This window comes from Desmodus rotundus, chromosome 3 (assembly GCF_022682495.2).
Source record: "Desmodus rotundus isolate HL8 chromosome 3, HLdesRot8A.1, whole genome shotgun sequence".
In the NCBI taxonomy this organism is placed as follows: Eukaryota; Metazoa; Chordata; class Mammalia; order Chiroptera; family Phyllostomidae; genus Desmodus; species Desmodus rotundus.
Genome location: NC_071389.1, coordinates 183,627,191 through 183,645,955, shown reverse-complemented (window position 1 = coordinate 183,645,955; position 18,765 = coordinate 183,627,191). Strand labels below are relative to the sequence as shown.

The 18,765-nt window shown below is 38.3% G+C and overlaps 1 protein-coding gene across 6 annotated transcripts in view; it reads right to left on the bottom strand.

Annotated features, from left to right (window-relative positions):
- LOC112321883 (uncharacterized) overlaps window positions 1–17,450 on the bottom strand; it is a 91,391-nt gene extending 73,941 nt beyond the window's left edge. For 3 of the 6 annotated variants that reach the window (XM_071221084.1, XM_071221087.1, XM_071221085.1), the window contains exons 1-2: window positions 16,876–17,444; window positions 14,460–14,520 (exon numbers count right to left, since the gene is read on the bottom strand). The gene's annotated coding sequence lies outside the window, so the exon portion shown is untranslated. Of the gene's footprint in view, window positions 1–13,711; window positions 13,746–14,459 lie in introns of all 6 variants that reach the window. The other 3 variants (XR_008426553.1, XM_071221086.1, XM_071221088.1) reach the window with 3 other exon arrangements.
- Window positions 17,451–18,765: the final 1,315 nt, after the last annotated feature.

The window sequence follows — 18,765 nt, the reverse complement described above, 5'->3', positions numbered from 1 at the left end:
CAATTGTCATCAGTGGAACTGACAGAGATTTTTTTCTGTTCTGCACCAAATTCTCATCCAAAGACATCTAAATTTAATTGAAGCAAATAAGTTGCTAACAAGTTTCTAACAGCTGTCAATGGACTGTATAGCTCATAAAAATACAAATAAGAAAATGATATAGTTGATGCAATGACTGGAATATGCAAAGGGCTTGGTAAAGATACCCATGCAGCTGGAATGGAGGGTGACATGACTTATAAAGGAAAGGATTTTGGAGGAGGTCACACACTTATGTTGACTGGCAAAAGGAAAACTGGCACTGGGCCAGGGAAAAGACGTGAGAAATGACATAGAGGAAAAGGAGATGTAAAAGCAAATAAGCAATAGTTTACATGTGGAATCCCCAGCTGTCATCTGTTGCTGGAAAGCACAGTTTAAAACAGGAAATTGTTAAAGATAAGATCAGAGAGAAGCAGGAAGTAGCATATTTAAGGCTAGAATTTAAGCTGGGCCTATTTTAGACTTTATCCAGCAGGATGGGGAAACATGAGAAGGTTTTATTTAAGTTTGCAAGGCAGGTTTACCTTGCATCGGATGTACAGTGACGTTTGATGGTGACACAGCTGACAGAAGAAAGCATTTTGATGGTACAGAAACCCAAGTGATCAATTACAGCAGTAGCAGCAGCTCTGACCTGTAACCGTGGTAGTAATGATGGTCATTACAGATGGTTTCAAGAAGTATTTAGGATGGAAGTTTAGCAGGTATGGTAATGGGTTTGATAGGGAAAACAACGAAAGTGGGAAAAGAGAAGCCAAATATGACCTTTGGGTTTCTCTTTTGGGTGAATGAGTGGACAGCAGCTTCACAAATCAATGTACTCATAGAAGGCACAGATGGAGAAGCCACGTAAAGGGGAACAATGCAGAGGTCAGTTACGCATGTTGACAGGTTGAAAGGTGCTCAACGGACATGGCAGGCAGTTGGATAGTTGAGTCTGAATTGCAGGGAGTGGGTTTGTTCTACCTATAAAATTTGTGAGTAATTGTAATCATGACAGTAGAGGAACGTGCGGAAGGAGAGTGTAAGGGTGAGGAGAACAATGGGCTGAGGATGAACCTAGGGAGGAGGAAGAAGAGAAGGCAATGAAAGGGACAGAAAAAGGATTAGAGGATGATTTGTTGAGCATGGGGCAGTGGAAATCAGGAGCACAGAACTTGAACAAAGAAGGAGTAATCGCTGGGCCAAATGTGCAAAGAGATCCAGGGACGGCCCCAAAACTCCACTGGATTTAGCAATTCAAGAACCATAGTTCAGCTGTGAAGTGCAAACAAGTGCCAGGTGCTAGGAATTGTAAACTGGGGACGAGGAAATGCACAGAGCGCACATAGATCAAATTTTGGGGGATGCACGGGGACAGATAACCATCTGTGCCTGAGTGCCAACCCAGGCCACAGCAAACTCAGCTATGGCTCCATCAGCATCTGTTCCACTCTTCTTCCCTCTCCTCTTCTGTTCATCCTTTCTGTTCTCCTACCACATTTACACCTGAGAAACTCTCGGGGCACTTTGCCTTTGTCCTAGGATGGTGGGGTCTGTAGCCAGCACACATGGAACAAAATAGACTTGGATTCATAATTTTCTTGTTATATCTATCTCCTGTGGAAATCAGGGAAAAAATATGATTTTTTCCTTAAATAATTGCTGTCTTTTAAAAATCTTTTCAACTCCTATTTATGCCCTGTCTGTCATTACCAGAGTGCTTATACTTTATTTTACAATAATGCTTTTATGATAGATGCACAGGCACATTATGAGACATTGAACATGAGATCTGATTTATTGGTGGATAGCAATTAGATGGGCAGTTAGTTTTCTACAGTTTATAATCTCCTACACCGGGAAGAAACAGCACAGCATAATTAAAAGAGGTTCATTCTGCAAATGAATACATTTAAGATTTTCCTGGCTCTGTTACTACCTAGACTTGTGACCTTAAACTAAGTCCCTTCTCCAAATTCAGCCTTCATTTTAACTAAAAAATGAGATGCTTCCTCTTGATGGTTTCCTCTTTCAGAACTTCCAGCTAAAAGAAAAATACGACTGAAAGTCCTGCTGTAATTTCTAAGATTTATAAAATTATTGTAAACTATGTTTTATAGATGTTGAGCAGTTCCAAGGTCATAAAATTATGGCATTTATCTTGAGAGGAAAATGCCCACTGGTAATAATTAGAAAAGATAGCTGTACACAGTCTTTTGTCTGTTCAAATGAAAAGCTCATTTCAATCACACAATATTTTTCTTCCCTTTCCAAGTTCAATACCAAGTGTTTGATGACATACATCAGAGCAAGACTGTTATAGCCTCAGTGCATGTGCCTGTATCTCCAAAAGCAAAGTGAGATTGTCAGTTTCGGGAGACCAGTGATTCTTTTCTGCTTCTGTTCTATCCACTCGAACATAACCACAGTTGAGACTCAGTCTGAGGTTCAGTAATACGAAGTCTGTGCCTTTGGTTACCATACAGATAGCCGTTCTCTCTGTCATGTCTCCCGACAGTGCCAAATGGGATGACCTGGACAAATTCTGGTGTGTGGGAGCAAGGACACCAAGAAGTCCTCTAGACAGCATAAACTTTTAGCATATACTTTGTGATCCCAGAGAGAAATGAAATAAGTCAAAGTGCAAAGACATAGTCTTACTCTCTTTCTTCTTCAATTCAGAGGCAGTAGAAAAAAATAAATATGCCATAAGTATGTTTGTTTCTCTTTCTAGGATTTGCTATATATCCTCACTCAGTCTTGTTTCATCTGTGATTTCTCTCTCAAAGGAGCAAAACCTTAAAATGATTTGTAATTCCTTTCTATCCTTTACTGTTTCTGAACCCTCTTTCTATGGTGTTGGATTTCATGGATGTTACCTTGTTTGATTATTTCCTTCAGAACTACTAAATGTACCCCCTCTCTTTTTTAACATCACACCTACTATCTCAGTCCCGGATCTAGCAATTGCTGACCACCTGGATTATTGTGGTCACTTTTATCTTGGTCCTCTGATTTCTGAAAACTTGGGACTCTTTATCTGCCTTCATATGGCTTCCAGACTTCATAAAGAAGCCTATGGTCAATACCCAGCAGAACTACGAGGGATGTTTCCCTGCTTTTCCATGGACCTCACTACTTCCACTTCTTCCTTAGGTCTCCATGGTGATATTTTATATTGTAGACTCTCTTAGCTTTACAGTCAGTCCATGGGGAACACCTCACCCTGCCCTGTCTCTTAACCTCCAGTCTTCCATATTCTTTTCTGCTGAGTCATCTCCAACATCATGGATGATGTCCACATCATCCAACCGCTCTGTTTTCATTACTAAACCTTCTCCCAAAGTCCAACCTAAGTCTGTACTGATATCTTTAACTCAGCCAGACTTCTCACTTCCTTCCCTCTGCAATGTCTTACTCTCACCCCTGTGAGAAGTCTACCTTTGCTGGAAAGGTTGGGAAAGCAATGACATGTAACTGCGACTTCTCAATCGCACACTTTCTTTAAGCCATCCCTTTTTTAACACTAAAATTATCTCATGACTTGCATATTTTATGCCTTCCTGACTTTAGTGGTATTTTCTCACTCCAAATCCATTATATCTGTATCTTCTTTATTAGACTTTAAAGTCCCCAAGTGCAGCTATAAGGCAACCTTTTAAAGTACTGTTTAGTCATTTTTTAAATGATTTTAATAGTGACAATAAAGTACAAGGAATTATGCAAATTTACCTGTTCTTCCATGAGGACATAAGTGAGCAAATCGTCTTAGTAACCACAAAGCTTGGCTCTGTCTGCTCCCTGGTGAGCCTTGAATACACTAAGCCTGTCTCTTACCTTGCTCCCTTGTCCTGTGGAGCTAATCCAACCATAGACTTGCCTTTGAAGTCAACTGGAACATCATGCATGGGTGAGCTCCAGAGAGCACACAAAAGCAAGAAAAGAAAACTGACATGTTATTTTTAACCAAAGGCACTGTGCTATTTTGGTGTTTCCATACCTGCTTTGGGCATCCGACAGACTTCAAGAGCCTGAGGATGAAGTGGGAGAAGACACTGAAATCAGCAATTGTAAATAGGCAACAGGTGCAGCTAGACTAGAATAAAAGTTTTACATTTCTAGTCAATCTCAGTTTTTTTTCCCTCTATTGAGAGTCACACTAATCACAAACATAAAATTCTTTAAGGCTATAAAACTCCTCCCTGAGAAAGTCAAGTTCTTCTGGAAATGGTGTCCACTTTTCATCTAAACCATAACAATTGCCTTGGAGACGAGCATTGAACTTCATGCAACAGCCATTTACCCAGAATCTTTACTGAAAAGGAGTTGTGCTCATCAAGATGAGAGTACCATCACCATCTTCAAGAAGAAAAGCAGGAAGCAGCTCTCATAGCATATGGCTCTCCAAGCCCACTTACAACCTCTCAGACGGCATCCGTTTGTGAGGCAGTAACATGATGAACTATAAATTACAGCTTTACTACTTCTCATAGTCAAGCGCTTAAAACTGAATGACCTTTTGGAAACTAACTAAATGTATTATATACATACCTTTTGATCCTACAAGTTTTTTTCTAAAAATAAATTCTATGGAAAGGAAAGGCCCAACAAGAAGCTCACTACTTAAGAACTACTTGTGCTTTGGATGTTTTTTTTTTTAAACTGTACAAGTTTCAGTGTGATCATTTGTAAACTGTGGATAATAACAGTACTTGCCTTATAGCCCATGTGGGTATGGTGCCTGATGTGGGAAATAGCCAGAAATCTTAATAATGTGAGTATTATAATCCTTATTTTACAGAAGGAGAAACCGTTTCAAAGATTCTAAACAATTGGTACAAGGTAATAGAAGGTCTGGGATTTGAATCTAACTTAGTTTGATTCCAAAGACTGTACCCTTCTGGCCTCAAAGGCTGCTGCTTAACTTAGAGCCCCCAAGTGGCTAAGAAAAGGAGACATCAGCTGAGAAGATTCTCCAAACACCTTCCCAGTGCTTATTTAAGGATGTCTGTGTTTTATAAACTTTCTGCAAAGTGTGTGCTGGAATATTAGACTTTCAAAAAATCATCCAAGACCCTCAAATACCAGGGCATTAAACTCAAATGTAAAATTAACTGAAACCATGAACAGTTAATCTAACCTAACAATATGAACATAAACCTAAAAAGCTGACACTCCTTGATTGCTGACACGATATGAATTTACTGTAAGGGCACAAAACCTGGCTCTCTGCTCCTGGACACTGATGTGGCACATAACTTCTATTTCATGTTTAAATATTTCAAGACAAAACATTAAGAAATTGTGTTTGCCATTAGAAGCACCATTAATCAAATTTCCTTGGCTACTTTACTGGAGGAAAGATCTGGATGACAATGAGCAAGTTATACCGGAGTTAAATTATTATGAATGAGCATGCTAGAGATGTGCCAAAGAAGTGTGTCAAGCCCTGAAAGAAGGCATGAGGTATGGATGCCCATGCTAAAAACATATTTACTCTCAGAGGAGGGGCACTCAAATTAAATTTGAAGAAGACAATGGGCATCATGATCTAGCAGGTGAAAGTGAAACTGAGAATAGGTGAATCTGTCATTCAACAAAAACTTGATTTCTTTTCTTCTAACTATTTTCTTTTATCTTTTCTGAGTCATAAGTTTGTCCAGTTGCCATATTCTCCAATGTAGAATACTTTAGCCTTCTCCAGTTACATTTTTTCATTTTGCTTCAAATGATGTGAGCCTACATGTGTAGTTTTATTAGAGATAGGCTAGATAATGTCTCTAGGTCTCTAGTCGTCATGTTCCAAATCACCCACTGTGGGGAGGTGGGGTAGGGAGAAATCCCATTGAAGAATTTCTCAACCATACCTGTTATACTGCATGGAGTTCAAAAGTGCCTACAGCAAATGGCTATGAAAATGAGATGCAGCTCAGAGTAGGCAGCAGTGAGAGGGGTTCCTTATTGGGGCCACTAATGGCCTTCACAAGTCACAGGTAGAAGGTGTACAGTGTCTCTGCTTTCATCTGGTTAGAAAGGTGTATGGTGAGCCCAGCTTCCCAAAGACACCGAGAATTAAGAGCTGCCACATTCTAGAGAAAATGTTGCTATCTATTCTCCAAGTGGGACTCACTATATGTTTTTCCATCTGATTCTCCCCATGATGTATCTGGTATAAGTCCATTCACTGAATAGGATACATGGGAGAATTATTTGCTCCCCCCTCCCCCCAGCCCCTTAATAACAGAATATCTGTCCTTTCTTGCTTAGTGGATGGCATATACTGTCCATAAAAAAGTCCATAGGTAAGAATGGAGGGTGCATTTTTCTATCCAATTCTTCCCTTCCCTGAGGAAAGAAGGCAGAAAATGGCCAAGAAATGGCCAACATTCTTCTTTCTATGTCTACAAAATATAAACTCCACAAGAAAAAAGAAGAGAATAATCAAATGATTACTGGGCTTTTCAGCACACAAACCTCAATGTACCCAAAGGCAAAAAATTTAAGTCAAGTTTTAATTTTTTTTGTCTGACAAATCTTTGGTTTTAAAAATGGTAATGTGCATTCAAAGCTGCTGTTTTTCCTTAGAATCCTAAAACTTTACACTCGAGATAGAGACTAGACTAAAACTTGCACCAATCCTAAAGCTCTTTGCTTAATGTTAGGTTTTATTTGGAACAGTGTTTTTATCAACGTGGGTGATTGGTGGAATATTTCTGCCTGGGAGGGAAGCCATAGGCAGGGCTTCCACATTCCAGGATGTTGTTAAAGACAGCTTTGAAAAGTTTTCCACTGCATAGAATGTATTCCTAGGCTTCGCAAGATAGCGAGGAAGTTGAAGGATTTCAAAAAGCATTTAAATTTACATTTGTCTCCAAATTTTGGAAGAAAAATCATGAAGTACAATTAAGGCAATGGTAAACTCCAGCCCCCCCCCCAAGCACATATTTGATTATAAACTATCAATAAAGTATTTGTAAATTTCACTGAATTAATCACTAATCATGTGACACGAGCTATTTTTAAGTCCTCATGAAATGAAAAATCATTGTTTTGCTGATGAAATCAATTGAAAACTGTAAAATCCATTTTCAATAATTGATCTTTATTCTGAATGTTCTCATTATTGTTCTCACAACAAATACTCTGAAACAATATTCTGAGCCAAAAAGCTCTCCTTGATTGTTAATACTGCTTTCTACCTGTGAGGAAATAGCTTCTCCCTTCACAATACTGAAGTATGATTGCTAAGAGTAATTTTATTATATTATCCAATATGTTCTTTAGAGTTGTTTTTCTCTCCAATTATCCCATAGTCAAAAAGGGAGAGATCCTATTTTCTCCTTTTATAAAATCTGCCACAATGACTTGACCAGCACCGGTCAGACTAGATCATGAAGGCAGAAAAGCCAATTGAATAATTGAGTAAATAAATGATTTGAAGTCTTCTCAAATTTATGATAATAATCATGATTTTTGAGTAAAAGAGATACCATTTTAGTTAAAAAGATCATATTCTATACAAATTTTTACCCAACTTGGAATGCCCCAAACCACATAGAAATTCTGAAGTCTTAAAATTTTTTGTTTTGTGGTAAAGAACTAGACATTCTTTGCCATATGTTCCCAAATTTCCTATTATGTTTACCCAACCAAAAATAAAATAAAAGAAAATAATACCACCAAAGAGATAATTGACTGGGGGAGGTTAAAATGATCATAAATCTTAGAAATGCAATGAATAACTGGGTGAACTGAAGTGGACAGTACTGCATTGAGTTGTCAGGATTAAAATAACATGAAGACAAAACCCTGAATTCAAATCCTTCTAGCACTTTGAAAGCAGCAGGCTTTAAAAACAATAGATCTCAGTCTTCAAGATGATATGTTGCTTGTTTATACAGATTATCCTGTTCTTATACCATGTTCATACTTTTTAAAACTATTTCCCTGAACTGAATTCAAGCACATCTGATGGGAGGCAAGGCACGTTTTGTGCTCCCGTTATGTACAATGAGTATACACCCCCAAGTGACTTGCTTGTCACTTGAAAGATATACCATTCTTGTTTTTTTTTTTCTAATTAAAAGCTGCTCACGTGAAACTATTTTTGCAAATGTCACCACATGGAATTTCTTCTAAAGATCAACAGCATCATCATACAACATACCAAAAATGGAATGATGTTATTCATATTATCACGTATAGCCATTTATATACTAAGTCCACAGCCAACCAGCAAAACAGAGGACTTAAGGAACTTAAAAAAAGAAAAAAAAAACCTTTTGACCGAAATGGATTATTACCTTAGCATATTTTCAAATATCTTTTTTTGTTTGTGCATTCAAATTGATGTGCAATATCTCCAAATTTGCTGATGTGAATTCTAGAGGAACCCAAAGGTTTTATCTTCACAGTGACAAAACAACCAGTTAATCCAAAGAAAAGAAAATTTTCAGCCGACCCGACTGATTGGAAAACTGTGTGGAGAAACTGGCTGATTAAACATTTCCCTTTCCAACTGCATGTGGTGTGTTCTTATGTCAAATCACAGGGGCTAAATATTGTTCTCCATTGTGCACCCAGGTGGCAGTGAGACACCAACAATTACACACTGTGGCTAAGTGCCAAGGTTCATGCCTGAAATTAGTGTCAAAGTGAAAGGACCATAGAAAGTTAGGGTTAAAGGGGAGACAAGCTCATCCTCCGTGTTTCACTGACATCAACACAGCATGCAATAATCATCTGGGGCACAGTTTCCACTTTGGAGCTCTCATGGACTGTTCAACTGCTACTATTACAATACAGACTGCAGAAATATGGCTTGTTTCTTAAAAGCAGAAGGTAGCTCCAAGCCTCCAGCCAAAGCTTCACCCCCACTTATCTCAACTAGCAGGTAGGAATTCCCACAGGATGGGGCTACTTCCATAGAATACTCCCATATAAATGAGTGCGCACAGGCTATGTTCACTGATTTAGGGAGTGAACTTTCTAGCTCGCTTCACCCAGGAAAATTAGTGCATGTTGCATATATATTATGTATTGGTAGGCCTTTCTTGATGTAAGTCTTGTATTTATATCTATGTATACAAGTCAGGGTCCTCACAGCCAGTAAAATAGCTCCATAGCAGAGGTCAGATGTAGTAGTTGCTTTAAGAAATATTCACCTAGATTTTCCTATGCAGTAAAATTTCCACATTAATTTTTACCTTCAGCACTGGCTTTAAGAATCCATATAAACCTATTTTTTCTTGAGATTTCAAGACTACACTTTTGCATACGATTCAGCAAAAACATAAGTAAAATTAACCAAAAGAGCTACTTGTTAACAGAAGAGTTGCACTATGATTTTAAATGTTAAATTGCCTTTTTATTGAAAGAAACCCATCATTAAGTATTAACTAATAAAACTTTATGATGGTTAAGAAGATGGCTCTTTTTGGGGAAAGGGTGGTCAGCAACTTCTATGATACTGAACAATGTCCAAAGGGGTAGAGAAATAATTGTATATGGCATAAAATAATAAAACTAATTTAGAGTCAGCTAGCACATGGACAATAATAGTGATAGAGAACATATACAAATATAACATAACTGCACTTAGAAAACCCAGAAAGTTTATTCTGCATATAATATATGTAGTATATGATGACATTTATTCCCAGAAGAAGCAAAACCACGTTTGAAAGTAAAGATTATTGTGTTTAACTATTCCTTAATGGAATCTCCAATTCTAAATAAATATTTAAAGATCTGTGGAAGTCCTGGACTATTACTTTAGGAACATTACTTTTTTTCCCTCCTAAGCTTCCCCCTGTTGTCAGTCTTTCCCCTCCTTCCCACCTGTCTTCCCCTCTTCCCAGCCTCAAATGTACATTAACCGAATACTCTATGGCAGACACTGTGATGGGCAGTGGGGCTCTTGCTTCCAAACCCTCCAGTCTTACTTTTGTTACTTGCTCCTTTTATTTTACTGCTAGTTCCCTGAACTCTTTGCCAACATGTGAGTCAGGCATGTCTACAAACACTGAAGCAGTCGGGACACAGGAACTGGGTGAAACATTACCTAGCCTGACATCACGTTCGTTGCTGCAAATGTCATGGGGCCACTGATCGATGCAGATAAAAGAATTTCAGGATTTCATTTCTGAAATGGGCTTTGTAGGAGCTACGGGTGTTGACCCAGCCACTGAAGGATGGGAGGCCTTGAGAAAGCAGCAGCAAAGGTTTTCAGGTGCAGCAGTGATCAGAGAAGCTCATCCTCGGCGTTTGGGGGGAAAGTAGGAGAAAACATAAGGCAATCTTCATGAGGGCAATGAACAGATCAGCCTTCCAGCACAGAAAATTACCATTTAGAAATCGGCAATAATGCAGTTGAAAAGACGAAAGACAAATGGTGAGGAGTCAGTGAAGTTCTCAAATTTAAAATGTTTACACTATTGGCTCTGGGGAATTCATAGATGCAGAGAGGAAGAACATACCGAAAGTTTCAAGGTGTGGCTGTGAGCTCACAGTGTAAGAGCAAAGACTTCCTGTTACAGCCACTGCTTTATTCTGAACACCTTGAATGGGCCTAGGACAATACAGAGGCTCAATAATATTCATTGAATGACTAGAAGGATGAACAGGACCTGAAAGGCCTGGGAATTAAGTCATCTCAGATGCTTAGTAGCTCAGATGCTTAAGCAACTCCCTTCAAAGGAGTTACTTAACTTCTTAAAGCCTCAGTTTCCTCATCTACAAGTAAGGATAGTGTTACTATCTTTCTCATAATGTAATTGAAAGGACTGAATCAGAAAACAAAGGTAAAGTGCTTAGCCCATTACCTGGCATATAGAAAATAAATGTTAGACATTAATAATTAGAATTAGAGATCCCTTAAGTATAAGAAGTATAAAAAGCATTGGAAGGAAGCAGAAAAATAGTAAAACCAACTTAGTGTCTGCTGCATTGTGGGTCTGAATAGTGAGGGAAAATGTGTGATAAATTTAGACATTTCTAAATATACACCAATAAGATAATGTCTTAAAACACATTCTGTTTTACCAGTGTATTCTTTTAAATTGGTATTTATGCCTAGAATATATTTAGAGCCATTTAAACAATAAGCAAGAGAAATACAAGTTCCAAAAATATATGCATTGCGATGTGATTAGTTGATGATGCATGAGTAACTGGTGAGACTCCTATAATCTGCAAAATCAGGCAATGACGAATATTGAATTAATGGTGACTATTAAATTAAGAGCCACAAGAATAATGTCTAGCACAGGGTAGGCACTGAATATAAATGTTTGTTGAATGACTGAATGAACTTTTCTAAATCTATATGGCAACACGTCTTTATAATAATTTATTTGATTTCCATGTTTCAAAGTTAGCTAGCAAATTGAATTCATCAAATATTTCCAGAAAATCCAGAAACTTCAATAATGCCTGCAGTAAACTGCGTTAAAACCTTTGAGACTGTGATAATTAATGAAACACCATATGTTCCCGATCACGGTACACTACCTTGCCTTCCTTTCTCTAAGGAAACTCCCAGCCTTATGGTTTACTTTGGTCTTTGCCGTTGGACTGTGAACTCAACTGTCAGAAAAATATAGGAAGTTCAAGGATTTATGAATCACAAGTACCTGTGCTTAAATAATGCCAAGCAACATTAAGAATATAAATGATGGCTTAGATGTTATTGAGAATATAAAAAGTTTCTGTTTACTATAGGGTGTAAGATCATGAAGTCTAGCAACTTTAGAAGGACTCAGGGTCATTACGAGTCTACACAGGCTATCTCTTGATTAAAAGAATAATAAATCATAAGCCCCATTAAGCAAACTACAATTTTCACATTTAAAATTATGAACAAAATTTTAACTATTTCAATTAATTACTAGTGAATGCTAGAGCATATAATTAAGCTCTTTAGCATAACTTTTATTTTCTTAAGCTATTCTGGCATTGTTTAAATGAAAGTATCGAACTGATGGATCTCAGAGGTGATTAAAACACAAAATAGCAGCAGGTAAAACCTTACCAGGCGTCCTGACAACATGCTAGAGTAGTAATTCGGGGTGACACCTTCTCTAGCTATCTAAGAGGGAGTTCCTCACCTGAAAGTTCTTTCTCTGTGCTAAATTTTCTAGATGATGCTGAGTATAAATCCAGAGTTTGCCACTTGGCAAACTATTTTGTGTGAAATAAGCGAAGGCCGCTGCAGGACTTTATCGAACTAGGCGAGCAACTTGCTATTACTGAGAAAATTCTACATCCTAATATCAACCCAAAGCCAATTCAAACTTTTCAGCATTTAATACACAATTTCTAATGACACAAGTTTTGGGGTTCCCCCCAGACTCAGACAAGTAGGTCGGACACACAGCTTCAAAGTCAATACAACTTTCTAGGTGAGAGAGAATGTCAGCACACCGCAAAGACAAAAACCAAAATTACAGTAGGCAGAGAGAAATTGAGAGCAACCCATTGTCCTGCCACACTAGGGTGTGGAAGGGAATATTAATCACAAAAAGAAAGTGAATCGGGGGAAACTTTGTAAACGTAGAAGGAGAGGAAAAGAATCGGATACTAGAGCTTGATTTTACTTCTGTAAAAATTTGCTACATTAACACACTATCAGTGTGACTCACACTGATAGTGTGTTAATTCAGCCATAATATTATATCCTGACTTTAACTATTCACTACAATCAAGTTAAATTGCATAAAATATTTTCTAATTAGTTTAGAACATCGCAGCTAGAGAGTTAATGGCTTTGTATAATTTGCACAGAAAGACTGATTTAAGGATTTCATTTTGACTTACATAAATTGATCTAATGTCACAACTCTAGTTCCCCAAAGATTTGGTTCTTTAAAAGCTATGTGATTAACTTCCGCGTCTACAGCTCCTGAAAGGCCTGAGGTGCAAAAATCTTCTTGGTATCATTGGCCGCAACCATGTTACCTTTATATATCTGCACTCACCTATTCCATAAAGGTGGGTATAAGAGCTAGAGATTTACATACATATGTATTACTTCGCAGGCCACTTTTAAATTTTAAAAAGTAAATGGCATCCGAAAGCACTGTCGATGTTGTAATAGCTCTTCATATTTATTCCTTCTGTTTTCTCAGCCTTCCCCTGATTTGTATGCCTCTTTAGTTTTCCTCATTAAACCACAAACTAGCATCTCTAATATTCATCCCTTTTAAGATACACCTAATTTTTGTAAGGAAGTACTAAATTAAAATAGCAGGACTCTGGAAATACTGTTTTATCTTGAGTTCAATGCAATTGCTTCAGCTGAGATAAATGCATGAAGACTTTTATGAAATAACTTTTACATAAGGATAAAATGACTTCTATGTAAGAAACAATTACCAGCCAACATTATCATCACCAGAAAATTGTAAGCTAGAATGAGCAATAAAAACATTGTATTTGAAATGAAATATTAGAGAATAGCTATTAAAATATTTTACTCAATTTCTATTACACCTTAAAATGAAAGTCATCAAAATGTCATTACAGGCCTTTCCCCCAGATTCTTCAGAGACTGAATTTAATCATTTCAGGAAATTGAGCACTATCCAACATTCACTGAAATCTTTTGAAATAACAGCAAAGCAAAACACAATGTTAAATGTATACATTTTATATTAAAATATGTTCATATACATCTATAGATACATACCACAGACCAGGGAATATTTGTCTTCTTCGGATACCTGGAATTAAATATTTCTTTGGACATTAACCACTTAAATAAAGTATTATCTTCAAGAAGACCTGAAGACACCCAAGTTAAGGAGACACAATTCAGTTTTGCAAAACCCCAGTCTTAATAAAGCATTAAAGAAGCAGTTTTAAAAAAAATTTTCAAAAATCAATTGTTTGGAAATAAGTTCCATTCACAATTATTACCTGTACAACAGAGCATGGAACTTTTTACTGCTGCTTAGGTGAAGGGCCAAACATTAGTTGAATATGTGCGGTTACATTAATAAAAGCATTGTTATGTGTTCTTTCCGAAAACTGGTGCTCTATCAAGAATTTTCTGGGTGGAAGAGACCTTCCACATCACCTAATCTTGGTTTTTGTTTACCAATTCTAGGAATAAAATCGACACACAATAGCTAAAGATTATTTCATTGATCCCCAAAATGACCATTTTCTCTAAAATATGAAAATCTGCTTATTTTCCAAGACTAAAAGTAAACAGGATACCTGATTGTAATTTGTCAATAAAAGCTAGGCAATTTTAGCAAATCGCTAACAATAAAATTCCCAAAGATAGTCTCTTCCTTAAACCTTTAACATGAAATAGAATTGTTTAAATTTTTAAACACTTTTCTTTAAGAAAGCAGTTTTCTAATGCTACTGGCAAGAAGTACATGAAATGGTTTGTAAAACGGCGCTTTAAAAAAACGTTTAATTTTTACCTTTCAATTCGAGGAGGATGCCACTTCTTATGGAACCCATTTTTCCTGAAGATGCTCAGGGCTGGCCAATTTAGAATGAAAACCATTAGCACAGTCCTATTAAAAGAAACAAACTACACTACAAAGCCACAGTCTCTGAAGGAAGCTGATGGTGCTGGTAAGCAATAAATGCCTTTCCTGACACCTCCTCTGCCACCATCATCTTGTTAGCACAGTGTGCGACCCTGCAGCGTCACACATGCAGTTTTTACGGGGATGGAGAAACGTCTGACGGCTCCTCTGCTGAACCCGGCTGTAGCCTCCACAGCCTCGTAATCACCACGATTCCTTTCTGTCGAGGTTCTAGAATCCGAGGACGTCCTGGGACGCGAGAGCGTAAGTAGCACAGGAGCAGAACATTCCCGGGAGTCACTACAATTGGACACAACTTTCCCTCAAACAATCAGCATGAGACCGAAGGCCACAGAGCCACAGAGCACCTGCCCGTTTGTGCCTGAGCACTTGGTACTTGGGAACCAAAGACCAGCCCCAACGCAGAAACTCCGCCCGACTTCTCGGCGTCCCGGCAGAATCCGGGCACACGCGGCCCCAGCTCGAGAGAAAGTGAGGAAAGGGAGGTTACCCTCTCCTCCTCGACCCACCGTCCACCTAAAGCCGCGTCGGCTGAATCACAAATAAAATGCTAATGCATGAGAAAATGAAAGCCAATTTCCTCCACTTTGCTCCAAGTTTCAGAGGCCCCTCCACAATAAAAGATAACTGTTTGTGGAGGCTGCCTTGTTCCGTGCCATTAACTCAGAACAAAACATATTTTTAGTGGGACAGCGGTGTTTACTTGTAAGAACTATGGAATTGTTCGGCACCATTTATCACTCGCAGACAAAGACGTTCAGCCACAATTTTGGACACAAATCAAGGTACATGCTCCTCATAAAAAAAAAGAAGAAGAAGAAGAAGAAGACGAAGAAGAAGAAACTGCTTAAGTCCCCAAAACTATAAAGATTGAGGTCAGACTGGCCATAGCAACCAAGCACAGGACTCGGGTCTCCAGAAGGACCTAGCAACCGATAAATGAGTTCAGATCTCTTTTCATCTCCACTGGTGTGAAAGCCAAAATTAAAAAGATTAGATCACCCTGCACCCATTACAAAAGGTGCCACAATGAAAAAGTCATTTCCAGCCTTTGAATCACATCAAATAAATAACATTCATCCCTTCTATAATGAACAACTTTCAAAGTAAATTGAATCTCCATAGGACTGCTTTCCCTGGCTGCACAGTATTTACATGACAATATATCACAGGAAGCTCAGAATGGGTCTTGTAAATGGGGAACTAGGGATAAAAAGCATCTTTAGCCCCGATTACTGTATACTCAGACTGCTTTTCAATCCCCCTCATTGAAACAATGTGTTGTATCAGGAACATAAACAATGTCTTTAAATTGTGGGAAATGAAAGTTTTGGGCACATTTTAAAATGTCTGGACTCACCCCTTTTGAGGTCCACTAAGAATGTAGAAATCGCTTAACCTCCTAAATCCATGCCCTAGATTCATTTTTGTGACAAAGAATTCCCATCTATGGGCACACTTGTTTCTTTGTTTGTGCCAGCAATTTTTCACCCTAAATATCTCCTGAACTTTTATTATCTTGCTTATGATGAAAGCACATTTGCAGATATTTTTGAGCATGTAGCTCATTCATTATTTGTGATTTCCCCGAAAGTATAAGGTATTCTCCATTATAATAATAGTGTCTGTTAAGTTTTAACAATGTCTCTATACAAAATAATCATTTTCTACAGTCTAATTTTCACAAAATTTCTCCAGGTCATTAAAAAAAATTTTTTAAGGACTAATATTCTCAAATACCTAGGCTTCCATAAACTAATATACAACTCATATATTTCAGATGGTGATGTTCAAAATAATACAGTTAAGTCTAAGTTTAAAATATGCCAGCATAATCTTATCTTTTTGTGGCAGCTCACATAGATTAGTATTTGAACTCCACAGGGAAGCTCATTAATTTTTAAAACTCTCTGACCTCAGTACAGTTGAGTGTAAAAATAATTACAAATTAAGAATGAAAGAGCATCGCTTGAATTCTACATGGCCATATGCTCTATGCTGCACAAAACATTGCTAACTATCATCAAGCAGAATTTTTTCCAGATATGACTTTAAACAGCATGATAAATGTCACCAGACAGACATAAAAAGCAGCTCACCCTTTCACCCAGCCCCACTCACACCTCACCTCCAAGGATTCTAGTAACACAAAGCCCCGTGAACACAGGTTTGCAGGCAAGGGGCAGCAGAGACGATACCCTCATGAAAATATTTCCCTTCCGAGACTCGCTCTCAGCCACGGGGAGGCAAAAATACAAGAATCAAGGCAGACAGATTTTCTTACCTAAAACTTGTCAGAAGGGCGGTCCTTTGAGTCCTTGTCATTGTTGTCACCTCCGGTGGCCCCTCTCACCACATCGTGGAAATTGGCTCCACTGTGTTTATTGCTCTGTGCCTCAGTTACAGCTGTGGCACTCATCTGCCTGCATAGAACCTAGGAGGGGAAATGAGAGAGAGAGAGAGAGGGAGAGAGAGAGAGAGGAGAGAGAGAGAGAGAATATGTGTATGTGTGTGTCTCTGTGTGTCAGAGAGAGGGGGAGAGGGAGTGTGTGTGTGTGTGTGTGTGTGTGTGTGAAAGAGAGACAGAGAGAATGAGAGAGAGGAAGAGGGAGAGAGGAGAGAGAGAGAGAGAGAGAGAGAGAGAGAGAGAGTAAAAGGGAGACTGCTGACTTGAGACTAAGAACCTAAAACCTCCGGCCAAGACAAGCCTGAATAAAAATGATCAAAGCCCTGTCCTTCATCAAGGGAATAGACAGATATTTTTTTCTCCTCCACTGAGAAGTGGAGCTGTCATTGGGGATTCTCACCAGGAAAGCGCAGACAGAGGCAGACCTTCTCCAGAGTGTCAGCGCTGCCCAGCAGTCCGTGCAGAATACAGGTACCTATTGTTCCAGAGACAGATATGTAGCCAGCCAGTCAGACTCTGACAGATCTCAGCAAACCAGTGAGCCTGCCTTCAGTTTAACTCCTTATTTACTAGGGCTTTTTGGTCAAATGCAAAGGTCTCCTCATCACCCTGGAGAAATAAATGGAGATAATGCAGATGAGCTCATGGTACGAACTAATCCTGTATCTTTCACAAAGAGGGACTTTTCACTACTATTATTGAAATGCTAAATTTAATGTAAATATCTTATTTTTTTCTGGGAAGAAATAAAGCATTAGCTTACATGGGGAAGACTGAGCAAGTAAAAGAAAACCTTGACATTCAGGATGAACAGCACAGTCAATTTTAAAAGGATGACAGAAATTGTTTTTTTTCTGAAAGCATCTCAGATATAAATATATATACTTCAAAACATGAATGGGGTTCCCTAAACCAAACGGGTCCCAGTCTTTTGCATAGGGGTGTGGCACATTGAATACTTTCCACACAAAAAGCCACCCCCTCCCTGTTTTTCTAGGGGCTGGTGTCATTTTGGTCTCTCTTTCTAGACCCCACCGCTTTCTCAAGCACCCCCAAAACATTTCACTTCCACCAAGCCTCACTGGTGTTTATGGTATGCCTACGGCAGTAAAAACAAAATTAAGGAAGCTCAGAGAAAACTTACTTGTTCTACATTCTCCTGGTGAATCCTGAGATCCAGGGGGTACATTTTGTTCTTTAAATTCTTGGACCTTTCTAAATTACGGTGGGTTCCCAACTTTCATCTTTGCGTATTAATTGAATAATTTTCTTGTGAGGAGTGAAAGAAGGCAAAATGCCTTGCATTTGATTGTTTAGCACTATTAGATGATGGGGAACAGAAAAACAATAGAAAAGGGAAAAAGAAAAAGTAGCTTCTCATTGAGTTAAAAAAGATGGACTTGGACTCCCCCGAAAGACTTGATATGCAAGCACTTTGGCCTTTTTTTTCTAGATCGAACATCAGTTTCATTAATTGTTACCATTTTCCCAAGAAATGCTGCATATTCTGCAATAGTAAGTGTGTCGCTGAGTCTATGAAATGGTTATAAAATTTCTTTGTAAAACCTACACTCAGACATCCCTTTACAAAGCCAGAGGGAAAATACTCAACACAGTCGTGGGAGGTTAACCATGAATGGCTGTTAACGGTAATGAGAAAGGCAGTATATATCTACTCCCTAACCAACATCTTCTAAAAATCTAGGGTATGTTTTATTGTTTTTGAAAACTTAATAAGAAATTTCATCATGACTTTTCAACACTCCG